Below are 26,612 nucleotides of genomic sequence, written 5' to 3' on the forward strand. Positions count from 1 at the left end.
TTTTCATGTGAGAAAATGCAAGAATGGGGAGAGACTCCTCGCTTTCCCTTTTTTATAACTCACTTTACTCCTTTGCCGCCCTTTTACCTTTTATTTTAATAAAGTCACTTTAGTGGGTTTTCTCACTTTATAATTTAAAGGTGACTTTTTGTTAGCCTAGGACCCATGTCCCCTTCCCCCCCTTCAGCTTTTATCAGGTTTTCTCCTAGGCGAATTGTGATCCCTTAATTAATTTTACCGTCCTAACCTACATGAACTTAATTAGGCTAGTGGAATAATCATCCATTTATGTCTCCTAAGTGGATGCAGATATTATAGTACTCCCTACCCAGGATTGCTCATCCCCAAGCAAATTCAGTCTGGGATGTTGGAGCACATGTTCTCCTACCCAAACAGCATCTTTGATAGGAAAATCTTTCCATTTGACCAGATATTCTTTAATGGTCTTGTTTCTCAGTTTCTTCTCCCTTACCTCTAAAATTTATTTCGGAATCAAAATAAACTCCCCTTCTTCATCTAATGTTGGAAGCTTAGTAGAAGTGACAATGTTTTTTCCCAAGGCCTTCTTGAGGCATGAAACATGGAAAAAAATTGTGTATCTTACACCCCTATAGAAGCTCTAGCTCATAGGCCACCTATCCTATACACCTCACAATCTTATAGGGTCCTTAGAATCTAGGTTTCAATTTATCTACTCCCTTTCTTTTAAGTGATTATTGCCAGTGGGTTTTCAAACAAATATATACCAAGTCCCCAACATCAAATCTATGCTCCACTTGATGCCTATCTGTATAAATATTCTATTGATTTTGAGTCATCTACAAAATTATCTTTGAGGAGTCATAGGATGTCTTAGCTCTCCTAAATCCAGTGCTTAGCTATAGGTGACCTATTATCTCCAAACAACTGATCCACAAATGTTAGTGCATCATACCCGTATAGGGATTTGAAGGGAGTCATCCCAATTAACATGTGAGAAGTGGTGTTATAACAATCCTCTCCAAAGTGTAACCACTTTATCTGAGCTTTATGTTGGCTCGATACATAGTTTCTCACATATCCCTCCAGCCATTTGTTGGCTATCTCAGTCTGTGGGTGGTAACTAGTACAAGGTGTTAACTTTGTCCCAACCAATCTAAACAACTCCTGCCAAAATCCTCATATGTATATGTTGTCCCTATCGCTAAAAATGGCTTTTGGAAATATGTGTAATCAAAACACCTCCCTGAAAAATAACTTTGTTACTTGTGATGCTGAATATTAGGAATGTATAGCGAAGAAGTGTGCAAACTTCGTGAGTTAGTTAACCACCACATAAATTCAGTCCTTATTTTGCACCTCAGGTAACCTCGTGATGAAGTACATCGAAATTTTTCCCATTTTATTTCTGGAATGGGAAGTGGTTGAAGTAACCTCGTTGGATGAGTATGCTATGCTTTATTTTATTGGAAGATATTGCACTCTCTCATGAATCTCAACACATTCGTCTTGAGGCCCTTCCATGTGAATCTTTTCATGATCTTCCTATACGTTTTCAAGTACCTAGGGTGCCCTACCAATGGTGAGTTATGCACTGCATGGATGATCCTTTCTTTAAGTTGGGATTCTGGTTCCAAGTAGATGCTATCTTTGTAATAGATGGTTTCATGAATAACATGATACTTGTCATCTTAGGCCATCCCATCAAGGATCTCACAAGCAAACTTGTTCTTGGAGTACTCAACTAGTAGAATAGATTTCCAATTAGCTAAAATATCTATGAGAGAGAGAGTGGGTAGCATTCTAGAAAGGGAATAAACTACCACATTGTTTTTTCCCTTCACATACTTGATCTCAAAATCACATTCTTGAATTTTAATGATCCACTTATGTTGTTACTCACTCAACTCTTTCTGCTCCATGAGAAACCTTAAGCTATTATGATTTGTCTTCACCTTAAATTTGTTGCCCGCCAAGAATTATCTTAATTTTTTCAATGCGTGCATGATGGAAAACATCTCCTTATCATATATTGAGTAATGTCGCTAATATTACCTAATTTTGTTACTCTCAAAATAAGTGAGATGGTTATTTTGCATCAGCATGGATCTTATCCCTGTCCTTGAAGCATCACACTCCAACACGAATGGCGGAGTGAAGCTTGGTAATGCTAGCATATGACATGAACTCATCACATGTTTCATATTCTCAAAGGTTTCATGTGCCTCCTATGTCCAACAAAAATCTCTCTTATTAGTGAGGTATGTAAGGGGTGTTGTCATATGTGAGTGCCCCTTAATAAGCTTCTTCTAATAGGTACAAAGGCCTAGGAATATTTTTAGTTATATCACATTCTTTAGGGTGGGCCACTCCATGATTGCCTTGATTTTCTCCTGGTGTACCTGGACCCCATTTTCCCTGATCACGTGCCCCAAATAAAGCATCTCAGTCATATCAAACTCACATTTAGACTCTTTTGCATAGAGTTGTTATTCTTCCAAAATTACCAACACCTCATCCAAATTCTTAAGATGATCCTCCCAAGTCCAGTTGTAAATGAGTATGTCATTAAATAAAACCAACATAGACTTCTATAATTTTTTAGTGAACACATGGTTCATGCAAGACTGAAATGTAATGGGGGCATTGGTTAGCCCAAATGGCATAACCAAAAACTCATAGTGCCCATAATGGCACTGCAAAGTAGTCTCTGGGACATATTGTTCCCAAACTCTGATCTAATGGTAGCTAGAGCGAAGATCTATCATCAAAAATCATTTGGATCCCTTCAATTCATCCATTAGTTCATCAATCCTCATAATCATATATTGATTCTTAAATGTTTTCTTATTAAGTTCTCAGTAATCGATACACATCCTCAAGTTGTAATCTTTCTTCTTGGCCAACACCACCGAAGAAGCAAAGGGACTAGAACTAGGATGAATGTGGCCCAACCACAACAAATATTTCATGGTCCTTATGATCTCGTCCTTTTATACCTTGGGATGATGGTAGGAGTTGGTTATGACTGCCTGGATCCCCTCTTCTAACTCTATGACATGTTCAAATCCTCTATCTGGTGGTCTACCTAGAGGAATATCACCAAATACTTATTGATGTTTTTGGAGTAATGTCTAGATATCCTATGGATATTGTCGAACTGGTGACTTCCTGTTAGAAATATAACACCCAACTACCCATTTTATGTCTTTATGCCACAACACTACCTCCGTGTTGTGGGATGACACTAGCTTGGGTGGATATTTATGCATGGCTCGCAAGATTACATTTTTGCCATCCTGGTTCATGAACTCCATATCCATCCTCCTCTGATTAGTATTATATATCCCAATGGAATAAAGCCACTAAACTCCAAGCATCATATTGGTATCTGGTACATCCACCTCAAAAAAAATCATTTTCAATGTGTAATTTCCCATGGTTATTTTTAGATTGGGAATCCACTTAGTGCATTGCATCTGATGACCACCTGTTATGACCATTGTGAAGCCCTCAAACTCTTATGTCAGAATCTCCCTCCAATCCACCATAGTTGTGCCTATAAAATTGTGGGATGCCCCACTATTAATTAACATTATCACCTTATGTCCCAGCACAACCCCCCTCACTCTGAATGTGTTGTATCTAGAAAGTACTAATATGGATGTAATAACAAGGCCTTTATCCCTATCTTGTGATGTCTCCTCACCTGCTTCCTGGTGTCCATGTTCTTGTACATGTCCCTGTACTGGCTCCTCATCCTCCTCATCACTATCAATATCTGAATAAGCATCAATGTAGTGGGATTTTCCTGCCTTATCCTTCCCTGAACATTTGTGCCCTGGTGCCCAAGGTTCCTAATAGATAGAACAGACTTTTTCCTTCCTCAATTTTTTCTGGTTCTCCTCATCCATATATGGTTTCCCATTCCACTTCTTTTGAAATGGTTTAACTTTTATTTTCTTTTGGGGAAAGGATGGTTTAGGAGGAAATATGGTTTTAGGAACAACATCTTGCATATCTTTGACTCTATCAATTGTTTCTTGTAGAGTGGCACCCTTGTAAGGCTTAACCCAATGTCACAGAGGCTCAAATAACCCCTCAATGAACAACATCACTAACCAATCATTGGATATATTAGTGACCATCACTACCATTTTCTGAAAATAAGATATATATGACTCTGGACTACCAATCTTCTTGAGTTGTGACAGCTCTCTAAAGTGAATCTCTGGGTCTTTCTCATCAAAACGTTTAATGAGAGTTTGTGTAAACTCATCATATGTGGTTATGCTAGTATGACCCAAATTCACTAACCCATGGTACCATCATGCGTGGGCCTCACCGTCCAAATGTAAGGTAACCAACTTAATGACATGTATCTCTGTCATCTAATGGAGCTACAAATATGTGTCCAACTTCCGAACCCAGGATCTATCTGAAATTTGTTCCGACCCATCAAAACATGGGTTGGTCATCTTCCCTAATGTATTTTATAGCTCCTGGTTCTATATCATAGCACTTTTGGCTCCCTTACACTTGTTTCTGCATTTGAGGTTGAAGAATTTTGTGAAAGTCATGGCAGCTTGAAATTCTTGCCCCTGCATCCTATACTCCTCCAAATATGTCCCAAAAGGCTCATCTTCATAGACTTGCACCATTTGGCCTGTTGTTATCTCATTTAAAAGGTGTGGCATAGTGGGCCTAGGTGTCTTGTTGTATAAGTGTGGGCGGCTTTGCATCGTTTGTGAAAATTTTAATCTATTACAGAAAATCGAAATCACTCTTCTAACTGATTAATTATTAATCAGTTTTATTTGCTACGACAAATAATGAATGAAATCACAACTGCCATTTTCACCATAAAAACACTACAGAAAATAAACATGAAATTGATAAATAATATGCACACATAATAAAATTTACACAATTATTTTTGGACAATTGTCCTCAGAAAAACCCTATGCAGGAAAACCGGTGCAACAACTGAGTGTTTTATTATTATGCAGCAGTGAAATTTTGAGTCCAATTGGATGCCTAAAACTGGAAATCCTCTACAAGATAAACTGGCCACAAAATTAGTGAGACAAATCTTGCCTCACCTGACGTTGATCCAACTCCAAATACTGACAAAAACTAGGTTTCTTGAACCCTTGCGTCAGCCTTCTGTGCAGATGTTGCACAAACACTCACACGCACTGTTTGGAAGTTGCTCTGATCAAGTCATCCTACCCAATACAACCTCTGAGAATGACTCGCTAGCCCCTCCGGAAATTCTCTCGACCTTTAGCAACTGAATCGACCCTCACTCATTAGGGGATTTTTGAGGTCTAAAATGGGCCTACCAAGGAAATTATAAAAAAATAGTGGAAATAATAAAATAATATTAGATTACATCATCAAATTTAGAAGGAAAAAAGAAAAACTATTTTTTCAATTCGTATTTTCAACTTATCTCCCTATGGGTTTACTCAAATTTCAAGTGGAAATACTCGTTGTATGTATAATTTTATTCCTCATCCAAGGAGTGCCCATGTTGCATGCTTTATGTAGACCCAACTACACAAAAAATGAAACATACATGAAAAACATGATTGCAATCACGTTTTTTCATGTATTTCTCATTTTTCGAGTAGCAATGTCCATTGAAAGTATGCAACATGGGTACTCCTTATATGAGGAATTAAATTTTTCATCCAATGAGTACTCCCGCTCGAAATTTGAGTAAAACCTTAGGGAGAAAAGTTGAAAATACGAGTTGAAAAAGTAGATTTATTATTTTATTATTTTTTAACCTTTTTGCTTTTTTACTCCAAAAATAGTGAATCATACCCCATGGTTGACATCATCATCTTGAATCCTATTGGTACTTATAAATTTTATTTTGGTTGTACATTTTTCTTAGGATACTCATTTTAGACCTCAAAATTCCCCTAATGTCAACTAAATCTAACTTTGCCTTTGAAGCTGCATGTGTAGCCTCATTGAGAAAACTCGACCTTCTGTAGTTGACTCTCCAGAACTGGAAAAATTCCTCCAAACTCGTTGTCTTTGCCCCTCACTGTCTCTGCATCCCCTCTCTGGCTTGAACTTCTCTCTATTGAATCACTGCAGCTGGGAAACTCGATCTCTGCCAAGGAACTTGACCCTCAAGTGTGTTCTTCTCCAACCCCATCGACCTCCTCTTATAATCTCTAGTTGGATCACCAATGACAACGATTAATTCCTTATCGATGGTTGAGATCATATCTAAGTTGATCCATGTGATTTTCTAGAGAATTCTCACCTTTCTTAAATAATTTCCATTAATTAATTGATTTCCCTAAGTTAAACTTAGGCATTTTTTTATTATCGATCAATTAATTTAATTGAGCTATCTCTAGGTGGACTTTCCAAAAATGATTTCTGGGTTCAGGAGATCTCATGTGTTTTAGCCTCTCCAAAAAGTTTGAGACTATAAAACCATCTAATTATACAAAAAATAACACTCCCTATTAGCGAGGAAGGTGTTCTCTCCCATAACATCCTCCATACACATTATTGATGTCTAACAACTATGAGTACTACCACTGCCCACCAACTACTGTGAAACTCTGATTCACCTGCCACACTGTAGTTGAATCACCCTCCATCTGTGTTCATGCTAACATTACACTGTACAACTATATTGCTGCAAAATTTTCATCTACGTTGTAAGTAATCGCAATTTGTTGTTGCTGCAACTAAAATCCTGAATCCTGAATATTGAATCAATTGTATCTATCGACTGCAACTATCTCCAGAGTCACTGACTACTATCAGTTTCTGTACTATCCACTAAGTTAGTTTTCATTGCAACTGTATTATTCTCCTCAACATTTGACTGCAACTAGTACTGTAGTTGTCCCTCAAGAACTGATTATGCCATTTGATACTAATCCAATTGCTACTGAATATTTTTGTCCCCTTTAGAAATGGTATTGATCCAAGAGGAAACACTTGTTCGATTCTCACCTCTAAGGACCCTACCCAGCTTTGCGCAACTCTAGAGTCTAGATCTCAAAGTCTCCCCACCTCTCACCTGGAGGTATAGCTACATACAAAGTGAAATCTTCCTCCAACCTGGAGGACAATTGATCAATCTCTGCCAAAGTTGTTGTCTGCTCCTACTTTTCCTTCTTGTCCTTCTTCCTATGAGGACATTGATTATTGTAGTGACTGAACTCACCACACTCAAATCACTTGACCTTTGACAAGTCCTTCTTCTTCTTTTCACCCCCTTGTGATCCTTGTCCCTGACTGGGACCATTCTTTGTCTTTCCCTTTGATGCAAGGGCAACACTCTCCTCCTCCTTCACAATATTTAATCCTTTGTTGTTACCACTGAGACTACTCTTGACTAGAGAAAGTCTCATCTCCTACTACATGAAATCTTACCATAAATGGTCTCATCCATGTAGAGTATCTTGTCTAGTAATACATTGGATGAGGGTAGTCTACTCCTTGGAGAAACCATTGATATCTACACACACCATTTCTACTTCTTATGGTGTCTCACCTATGGCATACAACTCATTCAAGATGTCGCGAATCCTGATAAGATATGGAGTAACTCTTCCCTTATGTGTCTTGGTGGTTCTCAGCTTCTCCTTCATGAACAACTTCCAATTCTCAAAAGGATTTTGATATAGTGATGCAAGTCCATCGCACATTTCTTTGGTTGTACTCTTGGCCTCTAAGTGTGAGACTATATGATCCTGAACTCCATCAAGGATCAACCTCTTCATCTTGGCCATTTCCTTTATGTAATTCTCTAGATGATGTGGGTATGTAGGTATGGATCTAGCTCTCTCTGTGTAATCCTTCATACCATGCTCGTCTAGCAAAAAGGACATCTTGGCCTTCTAAATAACGTAGTTGGAAGCACCATCCAATCTATCCTAATCACAGATTCCTACTGAGGCCATCTCTACAAATTCACAACTGGGATATAAATAGGAATCTCCTCCTCTCCTCCTTGGATACCTACTCTACAATTCGCACTCCCTTCTGGAATGTGCGGTCCTGCTAACTGGTTTTTCCTCTGCCACTAAAAATTTTAGATTCCCTCCAATGACTTGGATCTGGAAACCCTCTGAGAAAATCCCTCAGTGTGTGCAAATTCTCTTCCACCCAACACTAATCTTCTACTACAATCATTTCTGCAAATTAACTATGCCCAAATCAATACACTGCTCTATGAAAAATATTGAGCTACTCACCTTCGTTTGCTAGAATCACTTCCCAGACAAATTGACCCTTCCCACACTTTGCAACTGGAAATTCGACCCTCTATCCAACAATTTGAACTACCTAGATATGCACTATGTAGCCCCTAAATAAATCGTGTTGATGCTCCCTCTAACTTGTGAATTTCTCCCTCATTGTCTTTGAGCCTCTGATTTGTCAAACTTTCTTTGATACCATGTGAAAAAATTAATCTATTGCAGCAACTAAAAATTATTCTTCTAACTGATTAATTACTAAGTATTTTATTTTATACGAAAAATAACGAATAAAATCACAATTGCAATTTTCACCATAAAAATGTTGCGGAAAATAAACAGGAAAATGAGAAATAATATGAAAACACAATAAAATTTGACAAGCTTATTTTTGGAAATTTCCCCCGGAAAAACCTAATGCGAGAAAACTGGTGCAACAACTAATGGTTTTATTATTATGCAACAGAAAAATTTTGAGTACAACTGGATTCCCAAAACTAGGAATCCTCTACACAATAAACTAGCCATAAAATTAGTAAGATAAATCTTGCCTCACCCGACATTGATCCAGCTCCAAATGCTGGCACAAACTCAATTACTCGAACCCCTACATAAGCCTTTTGTGCAGATGTTGTGCAGGCTCTCACAGACATTGCCTGGAAGTTTCTCTTACCAAGACGACCTGCCTAGCTCAACATCTGATAATGACTCGCTAGCCCCTCTGGAAATTCTCATGCCCTCCAATAATTGAATCGACCCTCACTTCAGCTAAATCAAACTATGCCTCTGAAGTTACCTGTGCAGTCTATGTGCAACCTCACTGAGGAAAATTAGCCCTCCTCCACTTGACTCTTTGGAATTGGAAAAATTCTTATGGACTCACTGTCTATGCATCCCCTCTCTGGCTCGAACTTCTCTCTGCTAAATCACTGCAGCTAGGAAACTCGATCTTTGCCAATGAACTCAACCCTCAAGTGTGTTCTTCTCCAACCTCATTGACCTCCTATTATAATCTCCATTTGGATTACCAACGGCCACGATTAAGTCCTTATCAATGGTTGATATCATCTCTAAGTCGATCCATGTGAGTTTCTAGAGAATTCTCACCTTTCTCAATTAATTCCCATTAATTAATCGATTTCCCTAAGTTATACTTAGGCGTTTTTTAATTATTGATCAATTAGTTTAATTGAGTTGTCTCTAGGTGGAATTTCTAGAAATGATTTTTGGGTTATGGAGATCTCATGTTTTTTAGCCTCCCCACAAAGTTTGAAACTATAATTCCATCTGATACCACAAAAACTAACATAGTTTTTCATGCATGATTGTCTTCTCCATTGCTAGATCATTCACCATTATTGTGATCTTTCTTTTGTTGATCCCCCAATGTGTTATTGGCTAATTTCCCCATCAGCTCCATCGTCACCTTCTTTCCCTTGTCCAAATTATCATTTAGGATGCAAACAAAAGTATTATATTCTTGGTTCTCCTTATCTCCCATGTCTGCCTTACCCTTCTCAAACGATTCTTCTTCTTATTTTGCTTCAAGAGTTTCTTCTTCCTTTGAAATCAGAGTGGGTTCTTTGACCTTGTAGTGTCTCTTATAGGTGATTCATGTATTGATTGTCTTCATAACTCATTAACTATTGTTATAAACTGGCCCTCAAACCACATGAATGTCTAAGACCATACTCTGGCATCATTGTAAGATACCCCCCTAGGAATATCTTGAAAATCCCAATAAAAATTTTTAGTTTTGCTGAGTTTTTCACTGAGGTATTTTTTCAAACACTTTATATACATATGATTGTAGGTGCACTTTTTGTAATTTATCTCAAACAATAAAATGTAATACCAAATAGATGCGTAAAAGATAATATAAACAACAATATCTAACTTGTATTAAATTCAAAATGGGTACATACCATTGATAGATAATTACACCATCACTATGACAGAGAAATACAGAAGAAAATGGAAGTACCTTTCATCAAACACTTAGGTTGTAGGTGTTTAATACATAGAGAATGCCCAGTGTTGGGACTCAAAAATGTCATATTTTCATCCACCTTTTTCTTCACTATTCCTTACATTTCATCATCCCATTAACCTTTTATCATATCATTTTCATAAATACATTTGGGTTTCACCTTCTTATTTTCCATTTTATTCATTTTTGTATTACAAGTGAATTTATGATTAAATATTAGAAAATATACATATTTATATATATATATATCTCAAGAATATGTGAGTTTTGTGATGTGTAGGAAATGTGAAGAATTAATATCTCCTCCACCATATTAAGGAGATAATTATGCAAGCCTTTTCCTAAGGAGAAAATCATGGAGGATTTGGTTGGCATATCTTATCCAATTCCTAAGGAGAAAATCATGGAGGATTTGGTTGGCATATCTTATCCAATTCCTAAGGAGAAGATCATGGAGGATTTGGTTGGCATATCTTATCCAAGATATGTGAGAGATTTATGGAGGATTCAAAGGGATCATATTTTGCAATAATGAGAAAGTAGTTAAAAATGCTTGAGAGATTTGTGGGATCATATCTTGTAATAATGGGAAATTAGTTGAGAGTGCTTGAGAGAATATTGGATATGTAATTATGAGAAGGTTATCTTCCTCATGTATGTAAGAGGGTGCTCTCTCTTCATTTAAAAAAATGAAGAATGAATAATGGAAAGGAATTCTTAGTTTTTCATTTTTATGCTTTCATGATTTGTAACTTGATTCTTGTAATATAATATGACATAGTTTTATTGTTGTGAGCTCACATATGTCGTTTGTCATTCAATTCTTCACATGTTGTATTGCTTTTCCTTTATGCAATTTCTTGCTTTCATAGTTAATGTTTCAATGCCTTCTTCGATTAATTTGATTCCAGTAATCTAGATTAAATTAGTTCCACTTCAGTCCTGCATATATAGTGCATGTGCCTCATAAGTCTACGAACCTCGGATTGATAAATTAAATAGTTGGGCAAGTACTACAACAGAATTAAACGGTAATATTTTCACCCAACATTTTGGCGCCGTTGCCGGGGAGGCACAATGGATTGAAGTTTAGTTTGATTTTTCATGCAAGTGTGTTTAGACATGTTCCTAACTCCGAGGTGTTAAGGCGGTAAGACGTGGGGAATAGCCTACGCATCGCATTCGAGATACCGTAATGGGATTGACCTCTTATGGATCATGGCATGTAGGGTGTGTTTACATTTATGCAAGTGTGAATTTTGATTTCTCCAAGTGTGTTTGATTTTCGCAACTGTGAAGAGTGTTTGATGAGTTCATGGTTCATGGTTGTAGTTGAAGAATTTGATTACTCAATTACTGAGCAGTCCTTGTAAGAGGGTTTAATTGAGTATTGAATTCAAGATTATTTCTGTGGTCCTTTTGTTTTTAATTCAATTTTTTTTTAGTGTGCTGATTTTTTTTGTTTTTAGAATCTCTTTCAACATGATTTAACAATGAGTTTCAGCTTGGAACTACTCACTCAAATCCTAGCAGAAGTCGCGATCTCTTCTTCCTTGGAAGAGGAGATCTTGACAAGAATTAAAGTTTCAACTACTCCCCAAGAAATAAACGAAGATTCAACATCTGAAGAATCCTGTGTATCTGATGGCGAACAATCATTCAAACAGGAGATCGAGGAAGAAGAATAGCAGATCGGAGAAGAAGAACAAGAGTTACAACATGATCTGAGTGAGAGAAATTGTGCTTATCAAAGCTTTATCGAACAATGGTTCCAGGTAAGTACTAGATTAGATTCATCTTTTTATTTTTTAGTTGATTTGCAGTTACAGCAACTAGACTCATCCACTCTCGAATATTTTCATTTTTCATTTGAAAAATTGCTACTAGATATATTGTTGTTACTGCTACGTGAATGGCTTCATTGGAAGTTTAATTACATGTAACTAATTTGTAAATTCTAATTAGTATAGAGTAGCTAGGCTTTCATTTTCAGCGTTTGCTTTCATTTTCAGTTTTGCTTTTACCTAGAATAAGTATGCTCTCCTCCGCGCTTAGTGAGATCGCGAGGATCAAAAAATAGGGATGATTTAGACTAATTTCAAGAATAAATAAATGTTTTGCAATATGCTTGATCAAAAACATCTTTCAATATGAAAATCATTGTGTCCATTTGTTAAAAAAATAAAACAAAATAAAACACTGTGAGGGGCATCAAGCCCACTGCTTTGAATCCCCGTGACCACTATGCCGAGAACCTAACCGGGGCCACTCACAGTTCAACGTTGGAAAACACCCCTCGAGCCATCAGACTGGCTACTTTGCGCATACAAGCATTGCAGCTGGCATTCCCAGCCTCTCACTCAGCCAACTCGTGGGCCGATCGATCCTCTTCGCACCAAGCCCAACTCAACTCTGTCTCCACTGTGCACAAAACCGTGGCCCGATTCACTATATCTAGTTCACTTAAAAATCCGTAGACATCAATCCCTTTGAAACCCCCGCGGTCAAATCATGGGAGGTATCTCTTGTCGTAAAAAAAAGAAAAAAAAAAAAAAAAATTCCACTCTCAGTACAGCAGCTCGCACAATCTGACCCGACCCACAGCAAAATGTTTCCCTCCGTGGATTCATCATCGATCCAGCCTCTCCAAAGTCTTCTTACATTAGCGATGCCATCTCTTGTCTCCGTCTATTCATTTATCACTGAGCCGTAGCGTAGCGATGCCATAAATCTGCAATTCTCTTGTCTTCGTCTATTCATTTATCGTTGAGCCGTAGCATAGTGATGCATCACCATGGAAGAATATTCTTGTCCAGGTGGGAATGAAATCGATGGTGGTTTGACTCCAAAAAAATAATTGTACTCCTGATACGAATTGGCACTGTTACAGCATAGACAGTTCCAAGATCTGGGTCGGTTGAAACATTTAACTGTACTTTATCCTCCGAGTCAATCTCCACAAAATCTGAGAGTGCAACCACAATATTGTTGACGATTTTTCGTTTTGCATCATCAGTTACAGCACATCTGTCAGAAAAGAGGATCATTTTCAGTCTCTTCTTTGCTATCTCCGCATTTGAAGTTCTCTTGAGTTTTCTAGGAAACAATATGTTCCATGCCCAATTTATTCATTCAAAAAAAAAACTCATATTTACAGCTTTACAGATAAAGTCATCAATGTCCTGTGTTATAGAAACGCTGGAGAGACCATCATCCCCAACTCCATAACATTGATAAGACTTTCCTAGGTGATATCTTCCTGATGACAAATGTCATTGCATGGGTGCTTGCAGTGGAAGCATGGAGTGACAGTCACGAACAAATGAAGTGCTATATTTGCATCCATCCACCTTAGAGAATAAAGCAGGATTTCGGGGAAGCAATGCAGAAGGTTGAATATCCAGCCTGCTGGATGTCGTTGTGGGTGGAAAGGCCATCATTTTCACTGAAATTGGAGAGTGTAATCCCGCAGAAATATATCACCAAGCGATGGTATGTTATGTTATGGGATTTAAACCCTGTACACGTCATTGCTGCTGTATATTGTAACTATTAAGCGGACCATGCCGTTTCTTACTTGTTAAATTGATTGAGGAATTAGGGTTGGCGAGTAATGAGAATCCGAGCTTGAATTCATCTTATCCTGATGAGAGTGTTAAGGGGATTAAATCGTGGGTTAGTAGTCGACACTTCTTGTCTCACTCTGTCATTTGTATATGTTTACGTCATTTTCAAAAAAAAAAATTGCCCTCATTCATTCATAAACTAACTACTTGTTCCCTAAGAAATACAAAAGCCTTTTCAAATTTTTTCAATCAATTTTCCTGCAAACCACTAAAAACATTTTGAAAAAGTATTGCACAATCAATGAGTACATTGCATGGGGACATGCAATATTTCTAGTTGGGGGGAAATAAAAGTATGTTGGATTTTTTGTGAATTTGTGGGCAAAAGTTAGGATGCATATACTAACAAGTGAAATGAGAGTAGGACAACGAGAAGCTTATGCAGAAAGCTCAACATTACGATGTGACACCTTTTTCATCCACAATTAGAGTTATTTCGGAAAATAATTAAAAAATGGACATTTCATAAACTCTTAAAAATGAGCTAATTTGTTTTTGAGTCACTTCATACAGGAATGATCGATGGAGATGGCACACAAAGGTGACAATTTTTATGCAGGAATGGTGCTAAGAGTTGAAGACAATATAATGCAAAAGTGATTTTTCTAAATCACAATGAAACATGCATCTTTGGATGCTTGAAGGAACTAATTCTTCACTGCACATATCATGACATTTTCCACTACACAAAAATCCTTTTGCATCATGACTATTCACCTTTTTCCTTCCAAACGCCTAGACCATCCTTATGTTGTAGCCCATCTTCCATTTCCTTATCTTTCACGACTTCATGCACACCTATTTTTCTGAATCGCATACATCCCTTTATCATTTTCAGTTTATTTTTTCCTTCTAGTTTGCCTTCTGAATAAAACTCATTCCCTTTCCATGATTACATTGCCTTGATTTCCTAGCCATGCTGATCCACACTGCTTGTCCATGAGTTCTTTCCATTTATAGTCCTACCAAATCTTTTTGTCCAAACTCGCGTTGACTGATGTGGGATTCTTTAAGGCCCACCTTTCAACAAGTCTTGCCCCATCGACATCAGCACCTTATCTGGGAAATAGACTAGAGTTCCTTTTGAGTACCTAGAGGCTTGCATGCCTTAATGGCAAGTTCTCTCGCTGGCGATCATGGGAATACATCAATGTCCCTTGATCTTCAGATCTTACAAGTGGCTCGACCTCGACACATCCATTCGCACTTCGCAAGATGTACTCCGATACCTTGGCACTCATTGACATCAATGGTGAGTTGCCTCGCATTGGTTAACGGCATACATAAATGGCTGGTAATCCAATGATTTCTATTCATGCTCGACATCGACACATTCATTCGCATGTTTAGAATTGTACCATCGAGTTTGTAGCGGGTGAAGACTATACACTTTTTCACGACTCCCTCAGCAGTTACAGCAATATGCATTCTGATCTATGAGAGTACCACAGTTCCACTTTCAGCATTTATCTTTTCCATGATTCAGCATCAACAGTTCAGATTCCTTTATTTCCCAGGATCCAGTAACCACAACATCAGTCACATTTTCCTGATCCAGCAGCAGCAGTAGCTACATTCCTATTGCATCATTCATCATTCTTGGGTAAGTAGAGGTATGTTGTTTTCTAATCTTTAATCATGTAATTCCTTATATGCTAACTTGAATATTTTGGAAAATTCCCTCACCATGCTACATTTCCTTTCATGAGCCATGTCAAGTTGCATGCGGACATGCAACCAATTCAGTTGAGGGGGGGAGAACTATATTCACTACATATTCACTACCATGATTCCATTTTCACTCCATTTTTCTCATTTACCATTCACCAACATTTATTTCCCAATGATACTTTGTTGCACTTTGTTTCATACGCAATATTGGCATGCTTCATTAATATTACAAAAGGGCTTTCTTATGCACATTATGATTTCCAGTGAGTGTTTACATTATTATTGAAGAAAAGAGAACAGACAATGAAATGAATGTTGTTAACACAAGAACCAACATTCTTTGTATTCATGGTTGTCACACGAACCAACCATAAGAAAATGTAAATTGTTACTCATGTCTTTCACATATCCTGGAAACATTCATTATTAAAATACATCATCATGTAAAGCCAAAGTTCAAAATTCCAAATGTTCTTAAAGAGACCCATGCATGGTTGCATGAGGACATGCAACAAGTTCAGTTGGGGAGGATGTTGGGACTCAAAAATGTCATATTTTCATCCACATTTTTCTTCACTATTCCTTACATTTCATCATCCCATTAACCTTTTATCATATCATTTTCATAAATACATTTGGGTTTCACCTTCTTATTTTCCATTTTATTCATTTTTGTACTACAAGTGAATTTATGATTAAATATTAGAAAATATACATATTTTTATATATATCTCAAGAATATGTGAGTTTTGTGATGTGTAGGAAATGTGAAGAATTAATATCTCCTCCACCATATTAAGGAGATAATTATGCAAGCCTTTTCCTAAGGAGAAAATCATGGAGGATTTGGTTGGCATATCTTATCCAATTCCTAAGGAGAAAATCATGGAGGATTTGGTTGGCATATCTTATCCAATTCCTAAGGAGAAGATCATGGAGGATTTGGTTGGCATATCTTATCCAAGATATGTGAGAGATTTATGGAGGATTCAAAGGGATCATGTTTTGTAATAATGAGAAAGTAGTTAAAAATGCTTGAGAGATTTGTGGGATCATATCTCGTAATAATGGGAAATTAGTTGAGAGTGCTTGAGAGAATATTGGATATGTAATTATGAGAAGGTTATCTTCCTCATGTATATAAGAGAGTGCTCTCTCTTCATTTAAAAAAATGAAGAATGAATAATGGAAAGGAATTCTTAGTTTTTCATTTTTATGCTTTCATGATTTGTAACTTGATTCTTGTAATATAATCTGACATAGTTTTATTGTTGTGAGCTCACATATGTTGTTTGTCATTCAATTCTTCACATGTTGTATTGTTTTTCCTTTATGCAATTTCTTGCTTTCATAGTTAATGTTTCAATGCCTTCTTAGATTAATTTGATTCCAGTAATCTAGATTAAATTAGTTCCACTTCAGTCCTGCATATATAGTGCATGTGCCTCGTAAGTCTACGAACCTCGGATTGATAAATTAAATAGTTGGGCAAGTATTACAACAGAATTAAACGGTAATATTTTCACCCAACACCCAGCTTCAAGTCTGATATATAATCTTCCCAACAATAGTCCAACTCAACCTTTGGGTACAAAAACAAGCCACCAAGTATGATAATATTTTGCCCCTGAAAAAATGGCATGCATCCCTCTAATATGATGTGAATAACTCATAAATTGATATTCAAATAGTAGTCAAGACACAAAACCAAAAGAGGGATCTCAACCCCAAATCTAATATTCATAACCTAGCCAATATTTCACCAAATTGAGACAGACGCCTCCAACTATGCTATTAGTGTAGTCACTCACCTAGCAAGGGCATCAAGTGGCCTATCACAGTAAGACACTTTCTGATACAATCCAAAAATACCCCACCTACGATAAAAATGTGTATTCCACCATGCAGACTTGCCGAAAGTGGAAACATTACATTCTGGGGAAGGAGACATTCATCCACACAAATCACTAACTTGTTCAGTTCATACAGACACAAGGGAAGTTGCAAAATAATCACCATCAGAAGTGGTCCACATATATGCAACAATTTCATTTGAACATTAAATACACGAAGGGAAACACCATTCATGTTGCAAATTTCCTTAGGAGGCCCCTAGTTGCATCACTGACCATTGTTCTCAACTATTTAAGCCACGAGACCTCTGGATGGTCACAACTATACAAAAATAATCCAGAGTTCACCACCACATACTAGATGCTAGTGGATGGAAAATAAGTACTAGACTTCCACCTTTAGAACACATCATATGCTACCTGGGCCACCTTTGTGTTCCTTCAAGCGAGCATGCCAAGCTAATTTTGGAGGTGCACTACAGTCAAGTCACAGGACACATTGGTGTTGAGAAAACCATGCCAATATTACAAAAGTATTTTTATTGACCAAATCTCTGATAGGATGTTGGAAAATATATCAGATCTTGCACTACTTGTGCCATCGCCAAGCCAACCTTCAAGAATAAAAGGCATGTACACTCCTATGCCCACTCCTAGCCAACCCTGGGAATCCATCTCGATGGACTATCTGTCTAGCCTCTCTTCCACCAAGCACAGTAATAAATGTGTATTTGTGGTTGTGGTAATATTTTATAAGATGGTTATATTGGCAGCCTACAAGAAGAGTATCACAACAGAGGACATTATTAAACTCTTCTTTGAACAAGTGTGGGTACATTTTGGGATCTCCCATATCATTATATCAGATCAGGATAGCAAGTTCCTCAACACATTCGAGTCAAGCCTCTGGTCATTATTGGATACCAAGCTCAGCAAGTCGACTGCATTCCATCCCCAAACTAATTTCCAGGTAGAGGTTGTCAATAGGAACATTGGGATTGTTCCCTGGAACAATAATTTGGTAACTATTCATTGAGAGAAAAAGTAGTGTAACGATTTTGGTGTTGGACATTGTAGGAATACTTTGATCTTAACAGTTGATTTTGGACTTCCTGGGAAGGAGGTGAATCTTAATACTACTTTAAGGGTGGAGGTGTGAGCCTCTAGATTCCCTTGTTGCTGATGGAGGTATCGCATCCTTTTATTTGCTGGTTAGAGTAAATGTGCATATGTATATGTGTATATTATTGTAAACATTGTATCGAGCTATGTTTATAAATTTTCATGGGAAATATGTTTGTTTTTTGGTTGAAGCAAATGTGTATAGGAATATATGTATATAATTAAAAATACCGCATTGAGTTGGATTTATAAAGCTCCATAATAGGTATGTTGTTTTGTTTCAGCAGTTTGTCATTGTAAATACTGCAACGAGCTATATTATAAATCTCCATAAGAAGTATGGTTTGTTGGTCATAAGCGTCATCGAACACCAATGACGGTGTTCCCCCAAAGGGGAGGGGTTTTCATAAGCCCTTGGTTGATTTTCCATGTAAATCAAATAAGACCAAGGTCATGGGACATGTATTCCAAGTAGAATGGTAAGCAGATATTATAGTCGGCATCACTTGTGGTTTATTAATGGCTATGGAAATTGGAAAAGGAAAAGAGGCAAAAAATGACATTTAATTAAGGAAATAAAGGAAAATAGGAGAAAAGGAAGGTGAAGTGACATAAATTTTCATGCAAGGGAAATTAGAGGAAAAATGAAGAAAAATGGAGATCAATGATAAAAGGCATCAGAGAATCAATTCATAACTTTTGTTAGTTTATTTTTGGCTCTCTCCTTTCATTCTCCCTCTCTCATACATTCTTGCACACTTAGAGCATTCTTGGAGCACTTTGGTATTCACTTGGATTTAGAGAAAGGTAAGCAGGCAAGTAAAGGAAAGCAAGGAGAAGGGCGTATCAGCAACTTTAGCAAGAAGATTTTGCAGGTAACAGGTTGCATGTGTTATTTCCTTGTTGGGATGTGAATTCATGGTACATGAATTTGTTTATTGGGTTAATTTGTTTTCATTGGAATGGATTTTTCCTAGTTTGACAATGGTTTAAGCCTTGTCTTGCCATTTCCTATATATCCATGGTGTGATAGGATTCATTCTTGGTTGAGCTTTGGATTGTTGGAAGGTTTTGGAACCCGACACGTTGGTCTCAGGAAAATCCCAAGGGTTGGGGGTGGATATGGTTTTCTCTGGGAAGCCCTCAACAGGTGGGTGGAGATAGGAAATTCCTCAAGGTATGGTGAAGGAATTCTAAGGCATCCAAGCTTGGTTTGGTTTTTTTACCTTGGGACTAGTTTAGGTGAGATCACAGTAGCTTGAGGGTGGAGGTGGTTTAACCTTTGGATTCCCTGGCTTATTATGTCTTCGTTTATCCCATGAGATCCCACATTCAAGATTGGAATATTGAACGAGGGTGGTTGGTTGAAAGAAAGATTTGGTTCAGCCCAATCTATGATCAGGTGGTACATGAAGTCCCTAACTTGGTTGGATTTTGCATAAGTTAATATGATTTATTCTTCTAATGTAATTAATGAGCACATGTATTGGTTATATTATGGATTTGATGATTGGTTTGAAATGGTTTCTATTATGGTTATAAGCATGGTTCTATGATGTGATCTAGTTATGGGTCTTGTTCATGATTTTATAGTTTATTGAATGGTTGATGAATGCATGGGCTAACAAGTGTTGCTGTCGCTAGATTGAGAGGGAATTGAGCCTTCTTGGTGATTCTCAGATGAAGTTCAAAATTTTATGATCAGAGATGCATTCATAACCTGTACCATTCATGTTTACCATATGTTTGACAAAATGTCTATGTACTAGGCATGTTTTGGTCAATATCTTGCTCAAGTATTGATTGTTTAGCATTATTATCAGCATTGTCATAATTTTGGAAAGTACAAGCAGAGTTGGGTAGTGATCTTGAGGATTTCTTGAAAAAGTGGCATAGATCTCGCGACTGCATGCACAGAACAAGGGATTTTTGGTTATAACCACTGGGAGACAATCTTGTGGGTGCAGTTATAACCTCATAATGGCATGCATGAAGTGTCAAGGGTGCGGTTGTGGAGTTAGGTCAGTGAAAAAGAGCTTCAACTCAAGGATTGATCACCTGGGGCGGTTGTTAGGCTCCCGAGTGATTTGCAGTCCCTGAGGGATGCCAGAAATTTTTTGATTTGTAAGCCCCACTTCCATCACTGGAACTTGGAGGTCGTGTCATGTCATAGTAGCACTCAACTCATGTTTACCCTGGAGAGGTTGAAAAGGCGGGTAAATGTGGGAGTGGATGTTACAAAGAGTTTCTTCTTCCTCTGAAATTGGAGTGGGTTCTTTGACCTTGTAGTGTCTCTTATAGGTGAGTCACGTATGGATGGTATTCATAACTCATTAACTGTTTTTATAAACTGCCCCTCAAACCACACAATTGTCTAAGACCATGTTATGAAACCACTGTAGTATACACTCCTAGGAATTCTTGAAAATTCCACTAACATTTATGAGTTTTGTTGAGTTTGTCACTGAGGTATTTTGTTAAACAATTTGTATATATATGATTGTAGGTGTACTTTTTGTAATTTATTTCAAACAAGAAAACATAGTACCAAATAGATGCCCAAAATATAATATAAACATCAATACCTAACATGTATTAAACTCAAAATGGGTACATACCATTGATAGAATATCGCACCAGCAATATGATAGAGAAATATAGAAGTAAATGTAGCACCTTTCGTCAAACGCTTAGGTTTTAGTTGTTTAATACACACAGAATCCCAGACTTCAAATCTGATATATATAATTTTCCCAATGATAATTCAACTTGACCTCTGGGTATAGAACTCGGCCACCAAGTATGATAATATTGTGCCCCTAAAACAATGGCATGCATCCCCTCTAATATGATGTGAATAAGTCATAAATCAAACAACAGGCAAGGCACAACACCAAAAGAGGGATATCAACCCCAGATTTGATATGCATAACCTAGCCAATATTTCACCAGACACACAACAGGCTAACTAAACCAAAAAGGTAAGGTAGCTCAACCTCCAGAACTAGTTGAACTCGACCCACAAAGATATGGTAACTCAGCCCACAAAGATAAAACAACTTGACCCATAGAGAGGGATAACCTAACTTGGCCATTTTACACTGATAGAACTCAACCAGTTAATAGAGATGAGGCTCTTGGCCTCTTAAATGGTTTAGATTCGGACCCCCAACATAATATTAACTCAACTCCATTTTACTAGTGAAACATGGCCCCAACTTCAGCAAATAATAGTAACTTAGCCCTCCAAATGTAGCTTAGAAACTTGACCTACAAAGAGAATATGGAATATCAAACATGAAGTTATAAAATCACCTGATAACACCTTTAAAACTTACTCTAATACTATTACTACCTTTATCTTCATCAACAATGAATCCCAATGTCAAAATTTGAGTGATTATGCTCCAATATCGGCTAGGATGTATAATTTCAACACTAAAACCAGCAACTAGGATGAAGGTTTCCAAAAACCCTAGACTCTTTCTCAATACCCCTCTAAAATTCTATTGTTCAAGTTAACAAATGCAAGAATGAGGAGAGACGACTCCTTTTCCCTTTTTCTATAACACACTTGACTCTTTTGTTGCCCTTTTACCTTTTAATTTAATAAATTTATTTTCGTGGGTTTTCCCATTTTATAATTTAAAAGTGATTTCTCGTTAACCTAGGATCCATGTCCCCGTTTTCCCCCTTTATATTTTATAAAGTTTTCTCGTAGGTGAATATGTTTCCTTGATTAATTTTCCCATCCTAGCTTACAAAAACTTAATTAAGCTAGCATAATCATCCCCTTTTGTCTCTTAAGCGGATGGGGACATTACAATCCCATACTTATATTCTATGCAACCTTGCAATGCACTTGCTCCTGCGCTTTCTTTGGATCTAAGAGTGATTGATTAGGGATTTTTATTCCTATTCTACCCAATTCTCTGAATTATGATCTTTCAAGTCACTAGTATTAGACTCTTGAGTTTCTTAACACTTCTAACACTCCCAACAAACTTTTTTCTTTGCCTAAATTTTGAAGCATGAGAAATCACCATACTACAAATTTTCTTGAAAATTTTCCATTAGCTAGCTTTCTAAATTAAAAGCTTCAATCAACCTATCTCATAACACTTAGAGCCACCTACAACCTCGAAACATGTGTTCATCATCATCTATATATTCCCCACAAAAGAGGCAAGTTGTGTGCTTTAGTCGGGCCACCTTTAAGGGGGTTTGAGTCGAAGCATAATATGGATGTCTTCTTGATATTTATAGGTGTAAGAAGATATGTAGTGATCCTTTTGTTGATGGTGCTAGACCCACCAACATTCAGGGGATCTCCCCAATATGAAGCCCCAACTAGACCTCACATCGTTTGGAGTAGGAGTCCTGGCAGTGGGTGGTAATGTTATGCCTTAACTGCGAAAACACGAAAAGTGTACAGTAACTTTGGGTGAGAGAAAGTGTGTGACCTTGCGGAAATTTAAGTGTGATGCATGAAGGTTCAAACACACGAAGGGAAAAGGGAGTGATCCACTTGGAATCCTATAATAGTACGCAACTTGAAAGGAACACACGAGTGTAATGACATCACAATCTAAGGTGCGAAATAGTCCACAAGTTAAAGTGATGAATTAATGCAACAACATGCATTCAAAAATATTCATACAAATGCAAACGAAATAGTTCATAAGCATAAGTGTAAGTTAAATAACATATATTGCAAATACAACAAGAATAGTCCTACTATATTCACAACATATGTGTGAAAGTGTGTTGGATCTGATTTTTTTATTATAAGTGAAAGTTCTATTCATACATACACCATTGACAGACCACTAGCCCCAATATTAGAACATTAAAGTCAAGAACACCTGATCCTCCAAAGAATTATACTCGCTCTACGATATGGAGAAGCCAAGGCTCTTCACAATACTCCCAAGCTCCTTCTAATCCTAAGCCTAACCAAAATCTTGGCTCCCAAAAGCCCCTTACATGCATTATGGGGTTTTATTTATAACAAAAGGGGGTGACTCTTCAACTCCCCTTTGTGACCTTTGGACTACCCTCATGACACTTCAACTTCTTTACAAAAGACTCATTACATTACATCATGACTCTTCATATTCCAATATTGACATTTGGAATTTCACTTACAACATAATTACAAATAATATTACATTTTACATGTGTACCCATATAAGACAAAATAGGGTAGAGACAACTTGACAGCCTAACAAGACACAACACTATGATGCTTGAGTTTTGGAGAACTCTAGCTTAGCAACCTCCGCTTGTTTCTTCTCAGTCACATATTGGTGTCAAGCTCGGTACTGTGTGATGATGTCCCCAAACTGCGTGATGTTGTCTGGCTGGAAGCAAATTCTAGCTTCCGTGGCTTCTGGGTACAATGTCTTGGAACTAGTTTCAAGTTCGTTCTGAAGCATGAGCAACATTGTTCTAATTTGGACAGGACCATCATTGTAATTTTCCATGTTCTATTTATTCAACTCCAATTTTTTCTGGTGGCGATCTGTCTCAGCTGCTCCAAGTACTCTTCAATCTCTTGTCAGACTTGGTTCTTGGGTTCAGCTTTGGTGAGTGAACTGACTGATGGGATCTTGTGGGTTTTCACCAAGACATCCAAACTACTGAACAACCATACATATGAGGCCTGAATGCTACCAAAAAATGAGGCGAGTTTCTTATGTTCTGAGTCAACATCTAAACTCTCGCTTTCTCCAACTTTGCCTATGGCTTCATTCTCTTCACTAAGTCAAGCGGTGCCTCTTTGTATCACATTGTCCATTCTTGCACATAGGTGACGTAATATTATATATTCTTGAGAGTTTTAATAAAATCTTTGCTCTATTGTTGTAAGTCATGCAAACGGGCAACTTCTTTATGTACAGTCACAAACCCCTTCTAGATATTCTACATGGTTTCTCCAAATGTTTATACTTCAACAAGTATCGTTGTTCTCATCTCCTCCAAGTAAACCTATGCAGAAACTACACTTTGTGTTGTTGCGCGGAGTTTTTCTACCTCTTTCCTGGCAGCCTGCAAGTTTTGTGCCAATTTCTCATTCTCAGTCGTCAAATACTGAATGTTTGATCTTGTTGCTCCTGCAAAGGCCAAGTTGGCTTCGGCAATGGCATTTGGATGCTTCCTGGTGTCTGCCACTATCACCCTTTCTCTAATGAATGTAGGTGATGCGTGATCATCCAAAAAATAAAAATAATAATAATAATAATAATTAATTAAAAATTAACAATAAAATAAAAATAAATATATATATATATATATATATAATAAAAATAAATAAATCTTGGTGCTTGTACAATCCTTTTTTGAAACTCATCGAATGACAGATTGTACACATCCATTACTGGATCATCATCAAGAGGAACAACATCCCCTTCCTCGCTCGGGGTTGGTTCTACTGCTGGAGGTGGTGGAGACTGAATGGTGACCTATGGTGCGCTTGGCATCAGATCAACATCTTCATTATGCAACTCTTGTTCCATCTCCATGTCTGTTACTTTAATCAAGTGCTCAATCTGTTGAGAAAGCTCCCGATCCTGCATCTGTTCAACTTCCTCCTCAGTTGTTGGCTGGTTCTATTCCTGCTCTTCAACCTATATCAGTGTTGTTTCTTTTCTCATTGTGAATTCCTTTTTCCTTCCTCCTGCTTCCGCTTCTCTTCTTATTCTCTCCTCCTCAATTCTTGTTCTTCCTTTTGTTTCTGTTCTGCCTCCTGCAGGTTTAGTTTTGCTTCCTGCAACCTCTGATTTTCTCTCTTCCTCTGCTCTACTCTCTATATCCTCGGCTTCCTCTTTTCTTTTGCTACTAAAGTTTCTTTCATGATAATAGGATCTACTTTCATCTTGCATCTTTGTTCTCCCTCTAGACTGTCAGCAATCTTCCTCTTCCCCTTGTCCTACATGGGATTGCTGCCTTCTGCTATCATTTCTTTCGAAATTGCTGACGTCTGTGGAGTAGCCTGTGAAGTCCCTACTAAACTAACTGACTCACAGAGTCTAGAGGCATTGTAGAAATTCCTCCATGGATCCTCCTCTGGCTAATGAAATTCCCCACTGATCCACTGAAAGTAAATTCTCGCACAGTGGTCTCTATAAGTACCACAGGGATCATACGAAATAAATTCTAGTGTACCAAATGCAAATTTGACTATCTCTTTTTCCTTAGTATCCACGACTTTCAAGTTCTTTATCTCATATAATCCAATTTGCAAAGGCAGAGTGTGCCATGGAGATTTCTTCTTCCTATGCAAATTCGCTGACAACCCTATGGTGAGATGATATGACACTTTTTGCATGACAATCTTATCGATGGAATACCTTAGTAAAACATGCAGAGACTTCTCTTCGTTGAAAACTCTAAGGAAGGTGCCACCTGGTGAGGCATACGAATTTGTGATGTCTTCTATCGCCTCCATTTCTCCTCGCAACATGTAAGGCAGATCCTCTTTAAAGATAAGCTTGTAAACCAAGATGATGAAGTGGTCAGTTATGTGTTCCATTACCCCTCGATGACTACAATTAGAAAGAAACTTGCAATAGATATGCACAGCAGATTCGCGTGGTGTCCATGTCCAGTTCATGCCAGGGAACTGTTGTTGTGCACAAAGTGTATCCATTAAATATGCATACATATATAACCTTTCTTGCTCACTATCGGGAGGACTTCGAGCCTATGCTACATGAGCCCTCAACTATTGAGCCAAAATATCTGACCAGTTAAACGGATTCCCTTCATTCACAACTTGGTTCAATAAGATTGCCCGCCCTTCAGGAAAGGTCTTTGTGCTCTACTAACCATGGATCCTGCAAGCTAATATAAACAAGAACTAATAGGCCTTCCTGAGGGACTTTGTCTTGTATAAATGGGTGGATGTCTATCGAAACTTTGATGGCTATTTCACCCAACCTTTGACAACGTCCTTTGTGTTCACAAAGTTGTTGGTGGCATAGAAGAATGAGTCCATGAGCTTCACTGGCTCGGGAAAGTGATACATGCGCTGATAATATTTTTCCTGAAAGGTGGCAAGCTTTTGTCCATTGGCACAAAAAAAATATAATAAATTAAATAAATAAATAAATCTTTGTTCTTGTAT

At 37.5% G+C, this 26,612-nt stretch overlaps 1 pseudogene; it reads right to left on the minus strand.

The window, feature by feature from the left end:
• Positions 1-13,001: 13,001 nt before the first annotated feature.
• On the minus strand, positions 13,002-13,684 carry LOC149192307 (cell division topological specificity factor homolog, chloroplastic pseudogene; annotated as a pseudogene).
• Between the last annotated feature and the right edge of the window lie 12,928 nt (positions 13,685-26,612).

This window comes from Pinus tabuliformis, chromosome 2_2 (assembly GCF_031772625.1).
Source record: "Pinus tabuliformis cultivar Carrire ecotype Pingquan chromosome 2_2, CPIR1, whole genome shotgun sequence".
NCBI classification, from domain to species: Eukaryota; Viridiplantae; Streptophyta; class Pinopsida; order Pinales; family Pinaceae; genus Pinus; species Pinus tabuliformis.